General features: G+C 45.5%; 1 protein-coding gene across 2 annotated transcripts in view; it reads right to left on the bottom strand.

Moving 5' to 3' along the window:
* Positions 1–22,046, bottom strand: part of TRAF2 (TNF receptor associated factor 2) — a 69,216-nt gene that overhangs the window by 37,521 nt on the left and 9,649 nt on the right. The window contains exons 2-3 of one of the 2 annotated variants that reach the window (XM_088459193.1): positions 11,088–11,172; positions 1,298–1,348 (exon numbers count right to left, since the gene is read on the bottom strand). The gene's annotated coding sequence lies outside the window, so the exon portion shown is untranslated. The remainder of the gene's footprint in view (positions 1–1,297; positions 1,349–11,087; positions 11,173–22,046) is intronic. The other variant, XM_088459194.1, reaches the window with a different exon arrangement.

The following is a 22,046-nucleotide window of genomic DNA, read 5'->3' as shown; positions in this document are numbered from 1 at the left end:
TATTACGCCCTGGAAATCCTGATTCATTGCCTATTCACACCACGATGGAAAATTTACTCAATGGCCTTAGGGACCGGACCACACAGACGTGTGACTGTACATATAGCCCCCTCCCCACATTTTATGCAAAATGGCAAAAACAAATAAAGGAAATGATCTCATGTTATTAGAGTGCTAAGACAGCAGGTTGACAGATTAATGTTCTCACTCTCTGTATCAGCCTAACGATCAGCTAGCAAAATGCAAATAAAATACATGGAAAAAAGCAGTATTGCATATGAACTGAAAATACATGTTAACACTGTAACAATACAAATGCCATTTTGTGTGGGAAAAAAAAGAAAAAGGAATCTACAGTAGAGTAGACAATCTTAAGCAACGTCTATGGCTGCTTATTATGAATATACCTGAGCTATAAAGTCCTAATTTGTCCATGTATATCAAACAGGAATCAAGACACCTTCTGCTGTCCTCACAAGAGACTTCAAAGCACCTGTGGCCCTTCTGACTTATAGATGTGTGTCCTCAATGCTCTGCTGCTCTAGTAGCGCGAAATATACACTCTCGGCGCGCCTGGTGCTGGGTGATTTGTTCAGGCCAAGTGTCTTTCTCGCTCTTATTCGCATATATAAAACAATTGGGAGCGACAATACTACATGTCTAGAATACACGGATCAATTTGACATGCGACATTAGTAAATCAGTCTGAATCTTTACACGAACGGCTCCAATGCGGTGGCTGCCGGCTTTTTCTCACGCAGAGTTCCGCTGTGCTTCATAAGCGACTTTGTACGGGTTTGAAATAGAATTCCCTGTGCGGTTCAAGTAGCATCCCAGCACCTCCAGTACATTAGGAGCAGTGTTACTCTGCATTTGACGATGTGAATAAGACAAAGTTTAAAGAAAAGTACGGTACAGTGCACCTCTTGGAGCGCCTCAGTCTCACACCCTATGGGGTATAGCCGCTAGGTGTATGAGGACACACTTGTATTCTCTGCTTTCTAATAAAGTAGTCTTCAGGTTAAGAACAGCCAGTAAACCAGAATAGTAAAAGGAACCCATTAGGTACAAATCACTATAATATGTAGTTTGCTTTTTCTAATGCTGCCTGTACCATTGACTTGTGTCCTACGTTAAGTATTAAGTCACCCTTAAGTATTATATCACAAGGAGTGTGTTTGTTTGTTTTTTTATGTATTAAGTTATTGGTATAGCAATGGCATATTCTGTTGCGGTGTACACTTAGGGACACAACAAGACAGGGTAGTAACAGAGGGTGAATCATCGTCTCACTTACTCACAGCCAGGAGATTCTGGTGACTCCCAGATGCAGAGAAAGTCCTCACACCTAGGACCATAAAGAAGAGTCGTAAGATGCAGTTCATAGGGACACAGGTAAAATACAGAATCCACAGCTGTTCCCCTCACCTCCATGCAATGGTGTATGCAGCAATAAAAAAAAAAGAATGAACTGAAAGACGATATCAGCCTAATTTAGTTTTGGTTTCTGTACAAGCTGTATTGATGCCATGGAGATTCAATTTAGATTCTGGCTGTCTGCCAGGCTCTTACTGCCAGTGTCTGAGATACAGTGTGGTAGCTGGCATTTGGCATTGCGTGTTTTACATGCGATGTGTAAAAGGTCCGCCAATGATGAAATCGCCGGGGTGTTTTTGGTACACTGTTACTATTTCTCTGCATTTGGCAAGTTTCCACGCATCTGAAGACTACAAATCAACTTTAAAATGCTAGTAAATTGCCCATCAAGCCAGTATCGCAGGCAATGGGTTAGACGTGCGTTTTTACTGACGTTAACAATTGCAACTGAAATGCGGTCTGTGTGTGCGCGGCCTAACTGAATGCAGGTTTGTGTGTGCGCGGCCTAACTGAAATGCGGTCTGTGTGTGTGTGCGGCCTAACTGAATGCAGGTCTGTGTGTGTGCGCGGCCTAACTGAATGCAGGTCTGTGTGTGCGCGGCCTAACTGAATGCAGGTCTGTGTGTGTGCGCGGCCTAACTGAATGCAGGTCTGTGTGTGCGCGGCCTAACTGAATGCAGGTCTGTGTGTGTGCGCGGCCTAACTGAATGCAGGTCTGTGTGTGTGCGCGGCCTAACTGAATGCAGGTCTGTGTGTGTGCGCGGCCTAACTGAATGCAGGTCTGTGTGTGTGCGCGGCCTAACTGAATGCAGGTCTGTGTGTGCGCGGCCTAACTGAATGCAGGTCTGTGTGTGTGCGCGGCCTAACTGAATGCAGGTCTGTGTGTGTGCGCGGCCTAACTGAATGCAGGTCTGTGTGTGTGCGCGGCCTAACTGAATGCAGGTCTGTGTGTGCGCGGCCTAACTGAATGCAGGTCTGTGTGTGTGCGCGGCCTAACTGAATGCAGGTCTGTGTGTGCGCGGCCTAACTGAATGCAGGTCTGTGTGTGTGCGCGGCCTAACTGAATGCAGGTTTGTGTGTGCGCGGCCTAACTGAAATGCGGTCTGTGTGTGTGTGCGGCCTAACTGAATGCAGGTCTGTGTGTGTGCGCGGCCTAACTGAATGCAGGTTTGCAGAGAAAGGAGCTCTGACCTGACATGCAGCATACTGCAGGGGTACAGAAACAGGTTGGGCAGCCTTGCTTCTAACAGCAGCTTAGATAAAACCTTGTACTGTGTTCTCATTGTGAGCAAAGCATTAAAAAGCACAAGCATGACATGAATACGCCTCAAACTTCTCTGTAGCAGAGTGCGCGGATGTCATTCATCGCCAGTAATGTGCGCAGAAACAGCTCGCAGGGCTATATACGGAGCCTCACTGCTAATTGAAAAAAGCTCTAAATGATTTCATAGAACTCCATTATATTTTTATAGAGATTTAAAGCTTTTAAACGTAGCAGACAACATTCAGAGTGATGGGAACACCATGGGGCTGGTACGGACTGGAACGCAAGTCGGTTTTGAGGGCGTATCTTGATTGTTTTTGCGCTGTGCACGCTCCCGAGTCGAACGTATGCAAGACCAGTACTTACAAGAGGAGTGAGTAATGGGGTACTCGCACGTAGGTCAAGTTAAGGGAGAGTAGGACAACAAAACTGTGGGCAGCCTACGAATATACACATTTAGGGGCGAGATGGGTCATCAATAGATAAATTGTAGAATGCGCAAGATCTTGTGCAGTTACACTTATATCGATCGCCAACATGTATTAAAGCAGTTACCGTAGAGAATAATTTAAGTTTTCTGCATAGATGTAGCAACACGACCATCGCCTTACAGTTGTAATCCAGAAGCTCTTCTTAAAAAACTTCTTGTGTCTTATAGTTTTTTCACATAAATCGGAAGGATTACCTGCCGGTATGTGTACTGAGCCCAGTGGTGTCTGACTTTTAAATCGGCGTGATGGCGTCCACCTGTGTAGGAGATCTCGTGATTTTTGTAAGATCTCATTCATGCACACTAGGGGCGACCAAAAAGTTGATGCTCTACGGACTTGCGGATATCAGCGAATGGGATTTTCTCTCTTCCATTCCAGTGGCCAAAAAGTGACCTAATAATACATCTCCCTCTTAGTTCCATACATGCAAAGGGTGAGCAAATACAAAAAAGACAACAGACTCTGCACCACCCCGTGTGTGTGTGTGTGTACAGGCTTGTTCACGCGCATATTTGGTTCGCCAGCATGAGAGCGCATTTACTAGGCTTTGTTGACACACGTTAAAAAAATGCTTTGACCTTAACAAGCTGGGAGAAAAAAACGCAATATCTGAGGGATGAAAATGTCCCCTCTGTACAGTGCAAATAATAGGTGCTTTTAATACAGGCAACGGAGATAAATACCTCTACACGATTACAAAAATACCCAACTAAAAAAAACAGATACAAAAAGGGAAAGTACCGTATGTACAGTGATAAATAAGATTTGCAGCAGAGCAAGTACAAGTCAATAAACATAAGTGTCCTGCAGGGGCAAAGTCCTTTCTAAATACCCATTTTGAAAAACCCAGCAGCACTGGTGACACAATATACCATAAATAACGGCACCAGTATTCAGCAGGCACCACGGCGGTGGAGACTTTGGATCTGTGCACTGTAAAAGGTCAGTATTGGAAGAAAAAAAATCCAGGTGCGGATACGTGGAAACGAAAAAGGATTCATGTCCTGCTGAAACTTCTCAACAAGTACAGAATCCATTTGTTTGTTTCAGAACGAATTGGCGAAAATTTCCACTTGCATGGACGCCGAAAGGCATCTGAATGTAAATCGATGGGATCCCAACAGTCAGAATCCCGGCAGAATTTGGTTAGAAACTCTAACCCTTACCCTCCTCCTAACCCTCCCCTGCAGCCTAACGCTAACCCTCCCCTCCCACAGCGTAAATCACCCCTCCAACAGCCTAAGCCTAACTCTCTCATCCAGGCAAACCTGGATGAAATCCAGCCGTCTGAGGTTTGTGGCTAATACCCCTTTCAGACATATCGAGAATCCCCGGAATTTGGCCTGCCTCAGCCAAATTCCCGGGTAGCCGCATACGTCTGAAAAGGTAGCCGACCCTTCAATAGACCAGGGTTTTTCCCGGGACTTAAGTCCCGGTAATTTACCCTGCTCATGTCTGAATGGTGCTACCCGGGAATTTACTACTGCCGGGCTGCACCAAGCAGCTTTTACAGAGTTGCCAGCGTAGAGCGTCCTATAGGACGCTCAGCACTGCCGCTCACCACCCCCCGCGCCAGTGGCTGTGTCGCTGTAGATGGAGTCAGCGACACAGGACCCCAGCCAGACGCTGGGGAGACCCGCCAGCGCTGGAGACCGCCGACTGGTCTCAGCAATAGCAGGCTACCCGCACTCCCACTGGACCACCAGGGCAATAAAAGAATTAAAACAAATAATTAAATAATAAAAAAAATGCAGCATTTTGATTGGCCGGCTTCCGGCAGCCCAATGATGACATCAGCGGCAGCCAGAGAGGGGATAGGCTAGGAGGAGTAGACAGAAGAGGAGAGGCAGGTAAGCAGAAAAACCCGGCTTAAGTCTGAAAGGGGTCTACCTGGGAATTTCCCAGGTAGACAGTGTAGTGTGAAAGGGGGGGTCTCGACCAAATACCCGGGAATTTGCCCAGGATAAATTCCCGGGTCTTAGCAGGAAATTTCACGGCTCGTATGTCTGAAAGGGGTATAAGAGAGCTGCGCTTTCCATCCAGGAAGTATTCTGTTCACAAAGTATCCATCTGAACAGTTAAAAAACAGTTTAGCGAGTGACCAGGTGATGGTCGAGACCATCGTGGCTTGCAACGAGACCCTTGGGGTCGGGTCTCGTCTCCTGCAAGCCCCAGGTAGCTTCCTGCTGTAACAGAGCAGGAAGCTACCTACTGACATCACTGCTGTCAGTAGGGCCGCCTACAAACGGCAGGCGTTCCTTCAGGAGCGCCTCAGTTTGTCCGGCCACCCCCCCCCCCCCTCCCCGCCTACAAAACGGGGCGAGCCGTCGATCAACATCGGCGGCCGCCCCTTTTGTAGCGAGCCCCGAAGCGAGTGAATCTGTCACTCGCTCCGGGGCTTGCGCACGTGCACTGCGGCCGCTGCGCGTGTGCAGGGCCTCACCATCGACCCGCTTGCGAGCGGGTCTGAATGAGGTCCACAGTCTTTTTGTTCACATCCTCCTGACCCACCTAGGCCAACTTTCCAGTGTGATTGGATCATACAACTCACCAAGAACCTCTGCAATCGGGCTGGACCACTTTGCAAAATGTAGCCCCTATCCTTGTGTATCAACACCTATTTCCCTATAGAGTGTAAGCTTGCGAGCAGGGCCCTCTTACCTTTAGGTCTGTCTCTTACAACCCAGTCTTGTTCTATTCAAGTTGTTTCAAATTGTAAAGCGCTACGGAATATGTTGCGCTTTATAAGAAACGGTTCATAAATAAATAATAAGCCGTCACAGCAACAAAAACAGGAAGAAGTCTGCGATCAGCTGTCAGATGATTCATTGCAAGCACTACACTGGCCTACAGCAGCTGACCAGCATTCCTACATACATGTCACCTTGGATACACGGAGGACAAATAAATAAAACACACAAACACACGACACTATGGAGGGCCATATACAAATGTGCTCATAACGTTGGTTGTTCTCCAAACCGGTCTTATATCAGCGTAGGCATTACAGCAATTGCAAATACCAGTATAATACAGATGCAGAATATTGCCATTTAATATCGCATATAGATTTAGCATAAATCATAAATATCCTTTATTTAGAGCGATCAAAATGGCAGACATTTATACATAAGAGGTCCAGATTGAGTTACGCGCAAGTCGCAATGCGCACAGGTCTTGCGGATTCCAACATACCGCGCATGCGCCAAGGATCGGCTTATGCGCATGCCCAATAAGGAATCGCCACACAAGACCGTGTCGCTAGTGCGTACAGATTGATGCGTCCATCGACGGATCACAGCATTTGTCAAAGGCACGTTTGCGGGCAGCAACCTTGTGATCGCACGGAACTGTTTCGGTCTCGTGGGCATGAAATGATGGCGGCTGCGGGAATAAGAACAGTTTGGGAGACAGGCTTCCACATGCAGTCACACAGATTCTTAGTATACAAAGGCGGATTATCACATGAGCGTAACGTAGCGATCAGACATTAGCGGCCGCGTGCAAATCAGAATCGTCCCCGAGAGGTGGAGATTTCCCAAACTTGTCACAGCATAATGGGGATGTGATCTGTTCTGTATAACCCTTATTCTATACACACCATGCTGCTCTGCGGGGATTTATAAAAATAAAAAAATAAAAAATATCAGCAAGGTACTAAGAAGGACACCAAGTTAGGTGGGAAAGGCCTGCAAACAGTAAATAGGCCACTCCTGTTCAGGATGGCGCTTTGGGCCGCCATGTTGGAGCGGAAGCTGCAGCTCTTTACTTGTCATCAGGCACCGGACGACCGACCAAATTAGTCATGTACAAAGATGGCCACAATGTATGAAAATCAGTCAGATGGCTTGAGAGAGGACGGGTTCACTACTAGGGGCGGTCAGGAGAGGATTACCCTTCGGGTCTGCATGTGAGGTGACTTTTTGCAATGCTAGGGGGTATATTTACTAAAGTGTGGGCTTTTAAAGTGGAGATGTTGCCCATAGCAACCAGATTCTACTTTACATTTATCTAGCACTTACTAGAATCCGATTGGTTGCTATGGGCAACATCTCTACTTCTGAAAACCTGCACTTTAGTAAATATACCCCCCTTAGCATCACTGGGTCTATGCGAAAAGTCACATCACATAAAGATCCAAAGGGGGGGGGGGGTCATCTCCCGACTGGTTTTACCAACACACCCTATAATGATTCACTATCATCTGCTTGGAGAGTTAAACGGTTCTATTTTTGTTGATCAAGGCTGCGTATGAACAAGCCACGGTCCCGATTCGGCGTTTGAAGCAAAGCAAAAAAAAAAAAGAGCGAGTACCTGGGCAAAACCGCGCTGAGATTTATATTTGGGAGGGAGGTGTCCAAACGGACATGTAAATTGCGGTGTAAGGATTAAGCTGCCGGTATGTACCCTGCATGTAAAAATAAGAAATGTATATGCACCCCTTGCATTGTACAGGTGCAAAGTTTCTTTACTCTCAACTTAGAATTAGCCCCAAAATCCAGTAGAAAATACTAACTAAGAGAGGGGAACAAATACACAAAACGTTAATTATACCCAAGAGGAAGTTGTTATTCAAATTAATTTCCACTGAAAAGCAAAGTCCCAGGCCAGTGCTGACCGATTCATTGTATCCGACCGTGGGGACCGACCTCAATTAGCCGCAGGTTCCGCGCCGAGCTCGTGGGTTAACATTACGCGCGTTTTTTGCAGGATATTACGATAATTTTGCAGGATATTTTCATGAAGCGCGCTCCCAGTTTGATCAGAAACGGCGCATGACGGACGTAACGCAAAGTGTGCGGTGTGCGACCTGCGTGCCATGAGTGAAAGAGTGGTGATGTCATCATGCACCCCATAGTGGCAAATAACACAGCAGGGATGTGTTGGAAGCAGTTATTGGCCGGAGCAAAGTATCGGAGGCTGTTATATGGGGGTCATAGGGTTTGATTTTCGCAACTTTTAAAAATAATGGAAAAATAGCAGCCAGATATTGTATTCCAGCAAATATGCTGAAAGTGGCTGCGTACAATGACCCTGAACCTCAGACATAGGCGGCCATACTCTGACGGAGACACTGCGCCGAGCGATGCACCAAGCGGGCGTCTGTCTTTGCGCAATCGGACGCACAGGGAAGGTCTTTGTAGCGGCATCACCATAAAGTCGCCTGCGTGATTGCGGCAACACATACGTCTACGCCTGGCTCAGATTTAGACCGTTAATGTCATAACTTACTCGTGGAAATGTATTTATTGAGTAATCAGTACTGAAAACAAGATTTCAGAGGTGCGGTGACAGGGACACCTGGCGCATCGCTAGCACCCCTAGGTCATATGGAAAGTTTCAGCAGCGATAACGATCCCACCTGTCCTTCTCTCAGATGGAAACTACAGAGTTACATGTGCAATATGTACATAAAAGCCAACTCAGTAGGATTCCTGTGTTGCAGAGATCCTGAAGATAGAACCACTTGGACAAAGTGCACTGGGACAGTCATAATAACTCAGGTCTGACAGGTTTAGTGATTCCGAACTGCATTACCCCATCATGTCCAAGCACACTGCCCCTGAGGTTTGGAAAAATGGTCAGCAGCAGGGCCATGAGATGCAATGTCAGGGCAAGTGTAAGGAAGTGAGCTGAGCACTGATACAGGAAGCAGGGGAAGGAGAATCGCTGTCGCATGTAGGTGGCTTTTCCTATACCGTCTATGGTATGCCAACAGCCAAATCCTTCTGCACTATGAAAATGAGGAGTTAATAAATCCGACTAATACGGTATTTTTAGAAAATAATTTTGCTTGATTATACTCTTCAGCGCAATAAAATCCACACTAACAATACCGGCATAGGATTTCCATAACATATATAAGGAAAGTGTATGCCGAAGATCCACGTGGAAGCATATCTGCCCACTGTTTTTATGTCCGCGGCTGCCATCATTAATCTCTGTACTTGCACCCACCCTGTGCTGGGGGGCAAAAGATACAGGCGTCCCACCTCCATCCTCACGCTGCGACCGGGCGAGGAAGTCGGCCTATGCGCCCATGACACTCCCATGAGGTGGAACAGTTCTGTACGGTCATATGGTCGCTGCCCAGAGACGCTCAAATTCATGGAAACAGCGTTCCGTCGAGAGGCCGATCCGTCCGTACACACTACCGTCCTCTGTGTGCCTGACCCAGCGTCTGCGCAGTCACCAATTGACATCTTCTGCACACAACAGTGTGCTGAAATTCACTAGCTCCATGTGCAGTTTTTTGTTTTTTTTTAAAGCAAAGTTGCGATGGAAAAAAAATAAAAAAATCGGACTCACTGTACGCTCATTTAACAGTCATATCTGAAGGTTTCAATTCCTGAGTTTAGTCACCCGCTTCCTAGAAACTTATCTTTATGAGGTCTGCCAAAATTGCACTGATAACACGGCAACATTGTGTTCATTCACTGCGTTTTATTTTCAATATAATACGAGGGGTGTGCAATAAATTCATATATGTACAGTGCATAGGTAGAGTAGACAATCTGTATGGTTATCAACTGTAACCTCTTACTAATGTTCAGTGCACAGAACTAAAGCAGCACTGCACATCGAAGAAGTCAACTCGTTCACTTCAAGAAAATCGTTAATTGTTCAATCGTTCATATCTGAAAGAAAATCTGATAAGGCCTGAACGATGGACGATGAACGATGCGCGTTCCCGATTGTCAGATAACGATATCTGACATCTGATGTGTTTGCAGTCAGACTTGGACGATTCCATTCATTTTAATGCAGTCAAAAATAGTTCAAATCTTTTGTAAAATCGTTCATCTGACAGATCTGACCGTGTCTATGCTCCATTAAGGAGCTCAACAGAGGCCACTGGAGATCCAAGATCTTCTATGACTACAAGAGTGGTCTGCGACAGCAGGAGGGTCTTCACCGACTGCGAGCTGCTTTTGGGGAGGAAGCACCGTCCCAAACCACAGTGTTCGACCGGTTTACAGAATTTTGGCGCGGGGAAGACGGTCCCTGGAAGACAAGAGCGCTGCGGCCGACCTGTGTCCACCATCACCGAGGACAACATTGCTGCCACACGGGCCATAGTTGTGGTGGACACCAGGGTGACCATAGCCAAGTTAGAGAAGGAAGAGATCAGACATCTCATCGGGATTCATTTGCTTGATACTCAACGAAAAAGCTTGGCCTGAGCAAGGTTTCTGCACGCTGAGTGCCTCATGTACTGACTTGAAAGCAGGAGGAGGCTTGGGTGACTAGGAGCCACAACATGCTGGCCAAGTTTGATGGCGGTCGCTCAAACTCTGCCTGGGAGATCATCAGTGGCGATGATTCCTGGATCTACAGTTTCGTCCCCAGAGAACAAATTTCAGTCGGCCCAGTGGACCCCAGTTGGAGGTGTGCCAACACAGAAGTTCCAAAATGAGCTCAGCGTGGGCAAGCAGATGGTGGCTATTTTTGTGGTCAAAACTGGTCATGTAGCTACCGTACCACTCGAGCAGCAGCGCACCGTCACTGGGGACTGGTACTCCAACCAATGCCTGTTGCAAGTGCTGGAAAACATTTTCAAAAACTGTCCAAGAACTTGCGCTCGTGGTGCCTTACTCCATCACGATAATGCACCTGCCCACAAGTCCAGGACACTGGCGTATTTTCTGGCCCTTGAATGCATCCTGGAGCTGGGTCATCCGCCGTACAGTGAAGACCTGGCCCCCTGCGACTTTGTGTTCCCGCAAATTAATGTTTGGGAAGAGAACGCGTCTTGATTTAAGACACGATAACTAGGTAAGTGCCCTCATTTCTTCATTAATAGAAACATACATTCTATTCAGCAGGGACGTGCGGTCAGGGTAGGCAGGGGAGGCAGAGCCTCTCCTGTCATGCTCCAGAGTGTGCCTCCCCAGCCATTGGCCTCACCGCACGTCACTGCTTTTCAGGGCGAGGCAAGCATCCAGAACCTGTACCTGAGAGGCTCTCTCCACTAGGTGCGCGCTTGTATTAAGACGTCCATAGATGATAACTTTGTTTTTCTTTGTATAGACATAGAACCTGCAAGACAAAATAAAAGGTATGTAATTGTCAGAGGCTGGGAAGACATAGTGTTAGGTGGTCAGAGTAACTAGCTGAGTAGGCAAATACCAAATAACAGACGGTACCGAGCAGGATATGCAGACATGCAGGAACTGATCAAGTTCCCCCACTTATCCCTGGTCCAGCCGCTTAGCCATCACATTACAAATCCTGTATACCCCTGTAATATACCAATCCCCTTCCTCTGCACCAGTGGCAGGAAACCAGACTATATTATCCAGATACGAATCTAAAAGCTAAAAATACAGATTGGTGTATATAAAAGAGCATCTAATATTCACTTATACCGTGTACTGCCGGGTACAAACATGGCCGACGGTCCGGCCGTCCAGCCGACCCAAATACCGATTTGGTCTGTATGCAGTAATACAAAACATTTACCGACCAACATGTCTGGCCACAGGAACCGGAAGGGACACCATGGTCAGCGGTTCCTGCAGCCGGCATATGGGTCAGTCGGTCGTCAGTACACACCGGCAGATGCACGCGATATATATCTAAAAGATAGAATTCGCACCGGCCGTGCTGCACGGCCGACAATAGGTTTGTGAAGGACGCCGTTCACAGATATATCGGGTGTACACACTGGTCGAGGTCGATGACCGGGACGATATATCGTTCATCGGATGTACAAACTATTACAGCGTCCAGTGTACAGTCAGCATAAAATTCAGAAGCTCAGCAGAACTAGGGGGACTTCCAGCCAGTAACATCATGGACACCACAGACAGCCAATGTTAGCAGAAATATATACACACACACACACACACACACACACACTTGTGATAGCTATTTTAAACAAGCCGTTTAATCATTTAGGTTTAGTGGTTCTCTAACAGTCTCAACATCTCCCACTATTTCCAGAGAATTTCTGAAAATGTGCAAACTCAGATCTAAGGGCCTGATTCAGAGTGCTCGCTCTGAATCAGGGCGTTTATTTTTTTTTTTTTTTGGAGCGGCCTCCTGGCCGCTCGCATAGCTGTGGGTGACCACCCACAGCTATTGCGAGAGGCCAGGATGATGGTCGCGATGGTCAAGACCATCGCAACCAACGAGCTTGCGACGAGACCCTTGTGGTAGGGTCTCGTGTCCGCAAGCCCCAGAGAGCTTCTGGCTCTAATAGAGCCGGAAGCTCTCCCACTGACATCACTGGTGATGTCAGTGGGGCCGCCCACAAACGGCAGGCGTTCGCCTACAAAATGGGGCAAGCTGTTGATCAACATCGACAGCCGCCCCTTTTATAGTGAGCCATGCAGTGAGTGCTACTTGCGGGCGCACTGGGCCACCATCGTCCCGCTTGCGAGCGGGTCTGAATCAAGCCCTAAGCGCAGAAATACACGGAGGGGGTCGATGCAGAGTTGCACTTTGTGTCCTAATCTTGCTGTTGCGAGCACTGCACTTGCTCCGGAGCAGAGCGCACGCATTAACCGGTGATTCAGTGTTGCATACTACTCAGTTACATTTCCACAGGGGGCTGAAGGGGCATGGGTGGCAACAGATGGCTGGCACGAAGGCTAAGTGTACTGAAGATGCGCTGAGGGCGTGTGCGGCCAGGAGCTACGCAGAGTTGTGCGTACGCAGATCGCGCTCTTACACCGTGGATAGGACAGGTGCATGTACACACTGATAATAGCGACAGTATAAAATCACGCAGACGGAGAGTTGGGCGTCACGTTTGCACAGATGCTTATAATTCCGCATACGGGCATTTATTTCCGTGCGAGCAACGCGGATATAATTGCGGTCGATTTCACGTTACAACTCTGCGTGAGCCCCACAGATGATCTTGTGTCCCTTGCCTATCCATGCAAGGATATCAGTTTTATTGCATCACAAAACAGAACATACCCGTCACCCTAGTTGGCCAGAGATAATCCTACAGTCCAGTCTAGTCATCTATATGCGATACATACAGGTGATGTGGCTGTACTCATTTGTCCACCTATAATTGCCCCATGCACCTTTCACCCGTTTGCAGACGTGACTGGACAATCGGTAGTGTATCCTTATGGGGGGTGCACACTTGCCCGGCCGTACGATTTGCAAGTATGCGCCTATGCATACACGCTTAATCAGCTGACCGATATGTCTGGCCAGAGAAACTAATAGTGATGTCATTGTCTGTGGTTCGTGCGGCTAGCACATGGGTTGGTCGGTTGTCCATGCAACCCACGCAGATGCGCACGATTTATGTGAACGATATATCACATCTGTGGTGCTGCACGGCTGACGCTATATATTTATGAACATTATTCATAGATAGATCGTGTGCAAACATGGCCTACGGGCTGAACGATATATATCGTACAGCGAGTATCCAGCATTAACCACTGCCTAAATTATTCACTTCAACACAGGTTGTTTTGATCAAAATATGGGCGTTCCATTTTACTAGACTGTACCTGTCCTTACACGGGTAAACCTGTCCTGATTATCTACTATCCGACGTTTTCCAGCTGCTATCCTGCCAACCTGACAATTTTGGACAATATTTGGCTTTTTTAGTGGATGAAAACCTTACGGCAAACATGATCTTCTTTATATATTTAAGGGAGAATAGAAACTTTGGGCCTGATTCAGACCCACTCGCAAGCCGCTGTCCGCTCGCAAGTGGGTCGATGTTGTGCACTGCGCATGCGCACGACGCATGTCAGTGGGAGTGATTTTGGCTCTGATAGAGCCAAAATCACTCCAGGCCTTGCGGTTGAAAAACTCAACCGCAGGCTCCGGCTCGCAGTGGCGATGGTCAAGACCATCGCGGCCATCAACCTGCGCGCTCGTACAGGCTGTGGGTGTTGACCCACAGCTATACGAGCGTCCAGGAGGACGCTCCATAATTATGGAGGACGGCCCTCATTCAGAGCGTGCGCTCTGCTCAGAGCGTACGGCTCTGAATGAGGGCCTTTGTACTTTCAAATTAGCATAGACAGGAGGACGTTCGTTGCTGGCTTCAAGTTTTTTTTTTTGTTTTTTTTTTTACAAAACATAACCTTTATTTGGGGGTAAGCAATGATGCTTTACCATACGAATAGTGCCTGCACAGTTACAATGCTTTAAGTAACATGTCGGCATACTATGCTCCACATTACAGTGTCGATATTGTGACTGCTGGTAAACTCGTTTCATTGCATTAGACATATAGATTTACAATGGGAATGATAAGCACTGACAGCTGTACACACTGCATCCGGAGAGTATTCACAACGCTTCACTTTTTCCACATTTTGTTATGTTACAGCCTTATTCCAAAATGGAATAAATTCATTTTTGTTCTCAAAATTCTACACACAATACCCCATAATGACGTAGTGTAAAAAGTTTTTTTGAGATTTTTGCAAATTTAATTTAAAAATAATAAACTAAGAAATCACATGTACATAAGTATTCACGGCCTTTGCCATGAAGCTCAAAATTGAACTCAGGTGCATCCTGTTTCCACTGATAATCCTTGAGATGTTCATACAGCTTAATTGGAGTCCACCTGTGGTGAATTCAGTTGATAGGTGCATGCCTTTTAAAAATCATGTCCAGTCTATATATGGTCCCACACTTGACAGTGCATGTCAGAGCACACACCAAGCATGAAGTTCAAGGAATTGTCTGTAGACCTCAGAGACAGGATTGTCTCGAGGCACAAATCTGGTCTGGGGAAGGGTACAGAAAAATATCTGCTGCTTTGAAGGTCCCAATGAGCACAGTGGCCTCCATCATAAATGGAAGAAGTTCGGCACCACCAGGACTCTTCCTAGAGTTGGCCAGCTGTCTAAACTGAGCGATCGGGGGAGAAGGGCCCTAGTCAGGGAGGTGACCAAGAACCCGATGGTCACTCTGTCAGAGCTACAGCATTTCTCTGTAGAGAGAGGAGAACCTTCGAGAAGGACAACCATCTCTGGTGCAATTTACCAATCAGGCCTGTATGGTAGAGTGGCCAGACACCACTCCTTAGTAAAAAGCACGTTAGCCTGCATGGAGTTTGCCAAAATGCATCTGAAGGACTCTCCGGTCTGATGAGACGAAGATTGAACTCTTTGGCGTAAATGCCAGGCGTTATGTTTGGAGGAAACAGGCACCGCTCATCACCAGGCCAATACCATCCCTACAGTGAAGCATGGTGGTGGCAGCATCATGCTGTGAGGATGTTTTTCAGCGGCAGGAACTGGGAGACTAGTCAGGATAGAGGGAAAGATGAATGCAGCAATGTGCAGAGACATTCTGGATGAAAACCTGCTCCAGAGCGCTCTTGACCTCAGACTGGGGCGACGGTTCATCTTTCAGCAGGACAACGACCCTAAGCACACAGCCAAGATATTAGTGATGGGTAGTTCACGAATGATCAGTTCAAAATGAACTAGTTCACTCAGCTCACAGCTCTGGCAAAGATCAGTTCATCAGGATCTAAAACAAGTGGGAGGAGTTAGACACAGTGACAGAGAGAGCACAGCAGCTCCATTAGTCAGTACTACTAAACGACCACAGGTGGCACTGCTATGCTCAGACTAAGAGGGGAATTCAATTAGAGGCGAAAAGCCATATTCGCCTGTTTTTTTGGGAAAAATTCGCCTAAAAAAAAATTTGCCAAATTCAATTCCAGGACAACTTCGCCTAAGTGGAAACAATTCTCCAAAAATTATTCTCCAATCAATAGCTGGTGAAAAGAAATGCTAAATCTTTATTTTGGGGTGCAAACGTGGGGAAACAACTCAGACCCCTTGGGACAGCCCCCCAAAGGACAAATACGCAAAAAAAAACAGAAACTAAAACCTAAGAACATCCCAAAAAAGACATTTTTGGGGTGTAAATTTAAAAAGTGGGGGGGATGAACATTAAAAGTAGCGAAAAAGACTTCTTGGGGGTCCACAAGTATAGGTCAGGTGTTTTTGGGATTGCAGGTGCATGCAGCAGGTGGATTTTTCACGTTTTTAAAAGTTCACTTTAGAGACATAAAAACATGCTTGCACCCATTTTCAAGCACCCCAAATTTGACAGGAATTCTTATTTTCACCAAAAACTACAGCTTTATACCATTCTTCACCACTTTTACAAAAACGCTAATAGCAAGCAATTTACACAACTTAAGTACACAAAATAGCTTTATTAGGGTTATTAGTACACATCTATACTGATTCCCTATGTTAGTGCATCTTTTTCTGGGGTACAGACTGATTTCCCCAGTTCTTTCAATACTTTTCACCTGTTCCGTATTCGCCTGTTTCCGTGTTCGCCTGTCTTGCAATTGAATTAGGCGAAAAGCGGGGACGAGCACGGAATAAATTCGCCTCTGAAACAGGCGAATGAAGCGAACAGTCGGATAGGCGAAAACTTCGCCTCTAATTGAATATGGCTCTATGTGTGTGACTGTGCAGCTCATTGAACTAGATTCAGGCATTCTAGTTCACTAGTTCAAATAGGTCAGTGACTCAGTGACTCATGTGGAGCTGATTGAAATATTGTCATGATGACTCATTGAGTAGTTCAAAAGTCTCATGATACATTCCCCATTAGCTCTCTCACATACAGTTATGAGTCAATACCGCTAAACTACCACAGGTGGCGCTGCTGTGATCAGACATATGCATTGTATGGATCTGATGTATATTGTCAGGATTCATTCTCCTAGTATATTAATTCACAAGGTACACTCCTAATCAGCTTAAGACAGTGCTGAGTGCTACTGTATATACTGTACTTCTGTTTACTCTACAAGACACAGGGGGAGATGTATCAAACCTTCAAGAGAGATAAAATGGAACCTATCAGCTTCTGTCATTTTATAGACTATGCTTTGCAGAACTTCTTTACTTCATCTCTCTCTCTAAGGTTTGATACATCTTCATCCTATCTTTACTGTAATTCCACCCGCCCTATTGTTAATCTACAGTAGCTCTGGTGTGCATTAAGTGACATTAATGGGTACAATTAAAAAATGAGGCAAAGTTTTTTTTTTCTTGTAATTACTGTATATTAAAAAGAAAAAAAAAACGTTACATGTGACACGTTACAATGCTCTGAATTTGGATCTCTCGCACTTTTATATTATGGAAATAAAAAATTAACATTGCTGAGCTAAACATGTCACTACTACAAGTAGTTTGTTATATATTGCTTTTTTAAAATATTAAAAGATCAGACATATTAAACATAGCTGACCATTTGAACAAGACTATAACTCACCTAATGAGCTAGTAGTTGAAATCCCTACTGTTTGTTTGTGTAACAGACTAGTTCTAGGTTTCCAGATCACTTTTCTCAGCAACGTTTCAGAGCCAGTGATGCAATGACCTAAATGACCTAAATGAACTGATCATTTGACCTATTCTTTTCAGTGAACTAGATCATAATGAACTGATCACCAAAATGACAAAATGAACTACATTTCCCATCACTACAAGATATGAAAGGAGCGGCTTCAGGACAACTCTGTGAATGTCCCTGAGTGGCCCAGCCAGAGCCCAGACTTGAATCCGATTGAACATCTCTGGAGAGATCTGAACATGGCTGTGCACCGACGCTTCCCATCCAACCTGATGGAGCTTCAGAGGTGCTACAAAGAGGAATGGGCGAAACTGCCCAAAGATAGGTGTGCCAAGCTTGTGGCATCATATTCAAAAAGACTAGAGGCTGTAATTGCTGCCAGAGGTGCATCAACAAAATATTGAGCAAAGGCTGTGATTACTTGCGTACATGTGATTTCTTACGTGTTTTTTTTTTTTTATTAAATTGCAAAAATCTCAAAAAAAACTTTTTACACGTGGTCATTATGGGGTATTGTGTGTAGAATTTTGAGGACAAAAATGAATTTATTCCATTTTGGAATAAGGCTGTAACATAACAAAATGTAGAAAAAGTGAAGCGTTGTGAATACTTTCCAGATGCACTGTATGTAAAGGGATAATTATTACTGTATGCCCTGGTCTTCATACTAGCACCCTGCATCTGTCACAACCCGTGTATTTACTCTTTCCTGCCTGGGGTGTCGCTCTCTGCTCTGGTGCTTCTAGCAAACTCAACTGATGAAACAAAAACAGCAGTTTGTGACAGATGCAGGGTGCTAGAGTGAACACTATGCCCGGTACATAACTATGTATAGAACTCTCTTTGCGCTTGTGGCGCTGTAGAATTAAACTTTTACTTGTTTAAATGTAAAACCATATAGCTCAGGTGCCAAAGCCTTCTCTCATAGTATCCTCAGAGCATCCCAGTTTGGAGACAGGCTCATTGGATGCGCATTGAACTTACAAGGAAGAGGTTATTGCACAAAATGGGGGCGATTCTATTGCTTAAGTAATTGGCGCCCGTCAGCCGGTCTTCAATTGTTATGCCAATGGGCACGACTGCCAGGGACACCCATTACTTATCTCACTTGCTGCGCCCAAATGCACTGGGTATAGCCGTGCAGAGTGGCTAAACCAGTCTAAAGTACTGGCCACGACAAGCAAAACCCAGTTCGGGCGTCCAAAAGACGGACATTTCGTTGACTCCTGCCCATCTGTTTTGTGTGCATCAAATGTATTCGCTATTAGACATTAAATCAATTACATAAAACAGTCTATAATACAGCAAACACATGTTATGGTCTCACATGCACATTTTTATATATACAGGTTTACGTGGCAGTGAGATACAGATCTGCACGGGTACAGACACGCGCCCACTATCCTGGGCATGCGGAGTGCCAATTCACGTAAAACATACATCACCATAGTAATCACTATGCATCAACCACATTGTGCTTACCACATCCCGTGCAGATACACTCAGATTTATTTATTTATTAAAAAACCACAGCAAAATCGTCCTTTTCACTTAGTGATCAGCTTTATACAGGATACAGTACACTAATAACGCTACCATCTGCCTGAGAATTGTAGCTTTGTTTTGATCACCATAGTGACACCAGAAATACCTTTTGAAAGAGGTTCAGGTACTCCCAGTAAAGTGCTTTGTAGCTGTACAAAATGCAGCCCTGGTGGGGGGGGATGACCAGTCCACAGGGTCCTGACATCAGTGTGTGTAATGCATCTTTTAGTAAACTGCACTCCTGTTATCCCATGCAGCCATGTGTAACGCTAACCGGTACCAGGCTCTGCCTTGTGACACCATCCCTTAGCTACCTGTAAGCCTGGCAATTATTAGCGACAGTTTGAGCCCTGCAAACAGAACCTAGGTAACAGTCAATGACAAAGGAAGAGACATTGATGTCTAGTGTTACTCTGAGCAACCAAACTAAACTGTATTAGACCAGGATCTCAAACGTGGGCCCTGTGTAGATCATTTGTGCAGCCCAGTGAGTGCTCTGAACTTAGAGATGGGCAAATGGTGCATCCTTTATTGCACAAGGGCAACGCTGTAAAATTTTATTATTTATATATATATATATATATACATACACACACACACACATATACATACATACATTATATATATATATATATATATATATATATATATATATATATATACACACACACACACATACACACATTATAAATATATACATTTTACAGTGCCAAAAGTCATGGGATAGCAGTATGTAAGAGTAATTGTAGGTGGAGTCAACCGTACTGTGATGTGTTGGAAATGCCCAGACCTGCATCAGTTGTAATCCGACATCTCATGAGTCCGTTTAAACACCGGCTAGGCTGCTCCTGGCAAGGCGATGTGAATTATCAGGGCAGACGGATGGGACATTCCATTTCCAAAGTTGTGCGGACATTCAACATTTATCGCTCGACAGTGCCATGTGTGTACCGGGAATCCATCTTGTAAGCCATTACCACCCACCATGGACAGCGCAGTGACTCAAATCACATCCTCATTCTAAGCAGGATGGTACCGGGAGCATACCTGCAGATTATAGGGTTTAGGAGTAGCGCAGACCCCATGAGACCATGGACCCCAGTTGTCAACAAGGCACCATGCAGGCTGATGGCGATTCCATAATGACGTGGGGTGTGTTCACATGGCATTGGTTGGATCCACTGCTCCCTCTGAACAGGTCATTGGCCACCACGTTCCCTCGACATGAACCCAATCAAACATTCATGGGATGTGGTGGAGAGTTCCATTTGCACCCAAGATCCTGCACCTACAAATATCAGGGAGCTGTGGGAAGATGTCCAGGCGGTATGGGTCACCATCTCTCCAGAGGTCCTCTGTCCACTTGTGGAATTGATGCCACATCAAGTTGATACACTTACCTGGGCTAGAGGGGGTCCTACTAGGCATCTCATCCATGACTTTTTGGAACTTCAGTACACATGATGTAGTAATGTAGTGCCTAGGTTCAGTGGTTGCGTTACTTTGTGTGGGTGAGAATTTTACCTGACATTATAAATTACTTAGACTCAGAAAATCGTGCATGTTTAATCAGAGTAGTCTTTTGAGAGGAGGGGGCCCCCCTCCTCTCTTCCCGATTCAGATTCAGAGCCACTCATAAGCGGCAGCTCGTTCGCTCCGAGCGATGTTTGCCCAACTGCGCATGCGTACGGATCGTTATACGCATGCGCGAACCAGTCAGTGCGGCCGAAATTCATGTGCTCGCAAAATAGCGAATGCCTGCTAATTTGAGTGACAGGATGAGGAGTATGTGGGTGGTAACAGGGGAAGGTGCTTGAAAACAGGGAGTGGAGATCAGAACGCAGGCGTGCTTAAAGGTCAAAACGGGCGTTTTATGGGTGTGCATATTTAAAACAGCAGCGTCATCGACCACGTCACTGGGGTTTTTTTTTTAGTCAGAACTGCTCGCAAAATTGTGGTAGCAAAAACCAACCACAAGAATAGCGAGCAGTTCATACCCTGTTCGATGTACTCGATTAATCTAATAAATAGCGGACATGACGTAGGATGCGAGCGGCCAGGGGGCGTAGTTTCCCAAAAAACGACCGCAAGTTTTGTTCGCTCGTTCAGACCTAGAGGGGTGAACAGACCGCAAACAGCGAACGGTTCATTTGAATAGCCACCCCTATTTTCAGGACGAGCGAGCGCTAATTGCGTCCGGCTCTGAATCAGGCCCAATGTGTATATTTTTTTCCCATGAGGGCCAATGTGTTTTATATTCTACCTGTATTCTGGGGACAATTTGTGTGAATTTTCATAATATAAAGTTTTGAGTCTAGTTATTTTTATTTTTATTTCTTTAAGGTTTATTAGACATGGACAAATTTCTATTACGAAAACGTGTATTGGATAATGACAATGAATCAAGAATTGCTGACTGTAGTTCTGGTAGTAAATCCATAGTGCGCCAGTATAAAGGAAAATTATTTGTCCTTCGGATTCATATCAACTGGTGAAGATCAGCCACGTCCCAAGTGCATTGTTTGTGGTGAGAAACTGGCAAACCAAGCCATGGTTCCAAGTAAATTGAAAAGACACCTTCACACAAAGCACTCACACCTGTGCGAAAAGCCAATTGAATATTTTAAAAGGTTTGTAGCTGAACAAAACTCCCAGGCTAAACAATGGGCCAAGATCACAACTGTTTCTGAGAAAGCTCAAGAAGCAAGCTATGCCGTTTCTGAAATTGTGGCAAAAAAGTTGAAATCGGTAATTTTACCAGCATGCTGTAAAATTGTTATTATGATGTTTGGTGAGAAATATGAAAAAGATACTGAAAATTCCTATGTCTGATGATACTATTTGTCGGCGTATAGAAGACATGTCTGAAGATATTGAATCACAAGTTATAATTAACATCAAAGAAGCTAATATTTTTTGCCACCCAGTTGGATGAGTCAACTGACATCACTGGAAAAGCTCAACTCCTAGCATTCACCAGGTTTCTTTGGAATGGAAAGTTCATTGAACAGTTTCTGTTTTGCAAAGTTCTTCCA

Source organism: Taudactylus pleione, unplaced genomic scaffold (genome assembly GCF_031769625.1).
Source record: "Taudactylus pleione unplaced genomic scaffold, aTauple2 ptg000897l, whole genome shotgun sequence".
In the NCBI taxonomy this organism is placed as follows: Eukaryota; Metazoa; Chordata; class Amphibia; order Anura; family Myobatrachidae; genus Taudactylus; species Taudactylus pleione.
Note: the sequence above shows the minus strand (reverse complement) of the source record. Positions and strands in the feature narration are given on the sequence as shown.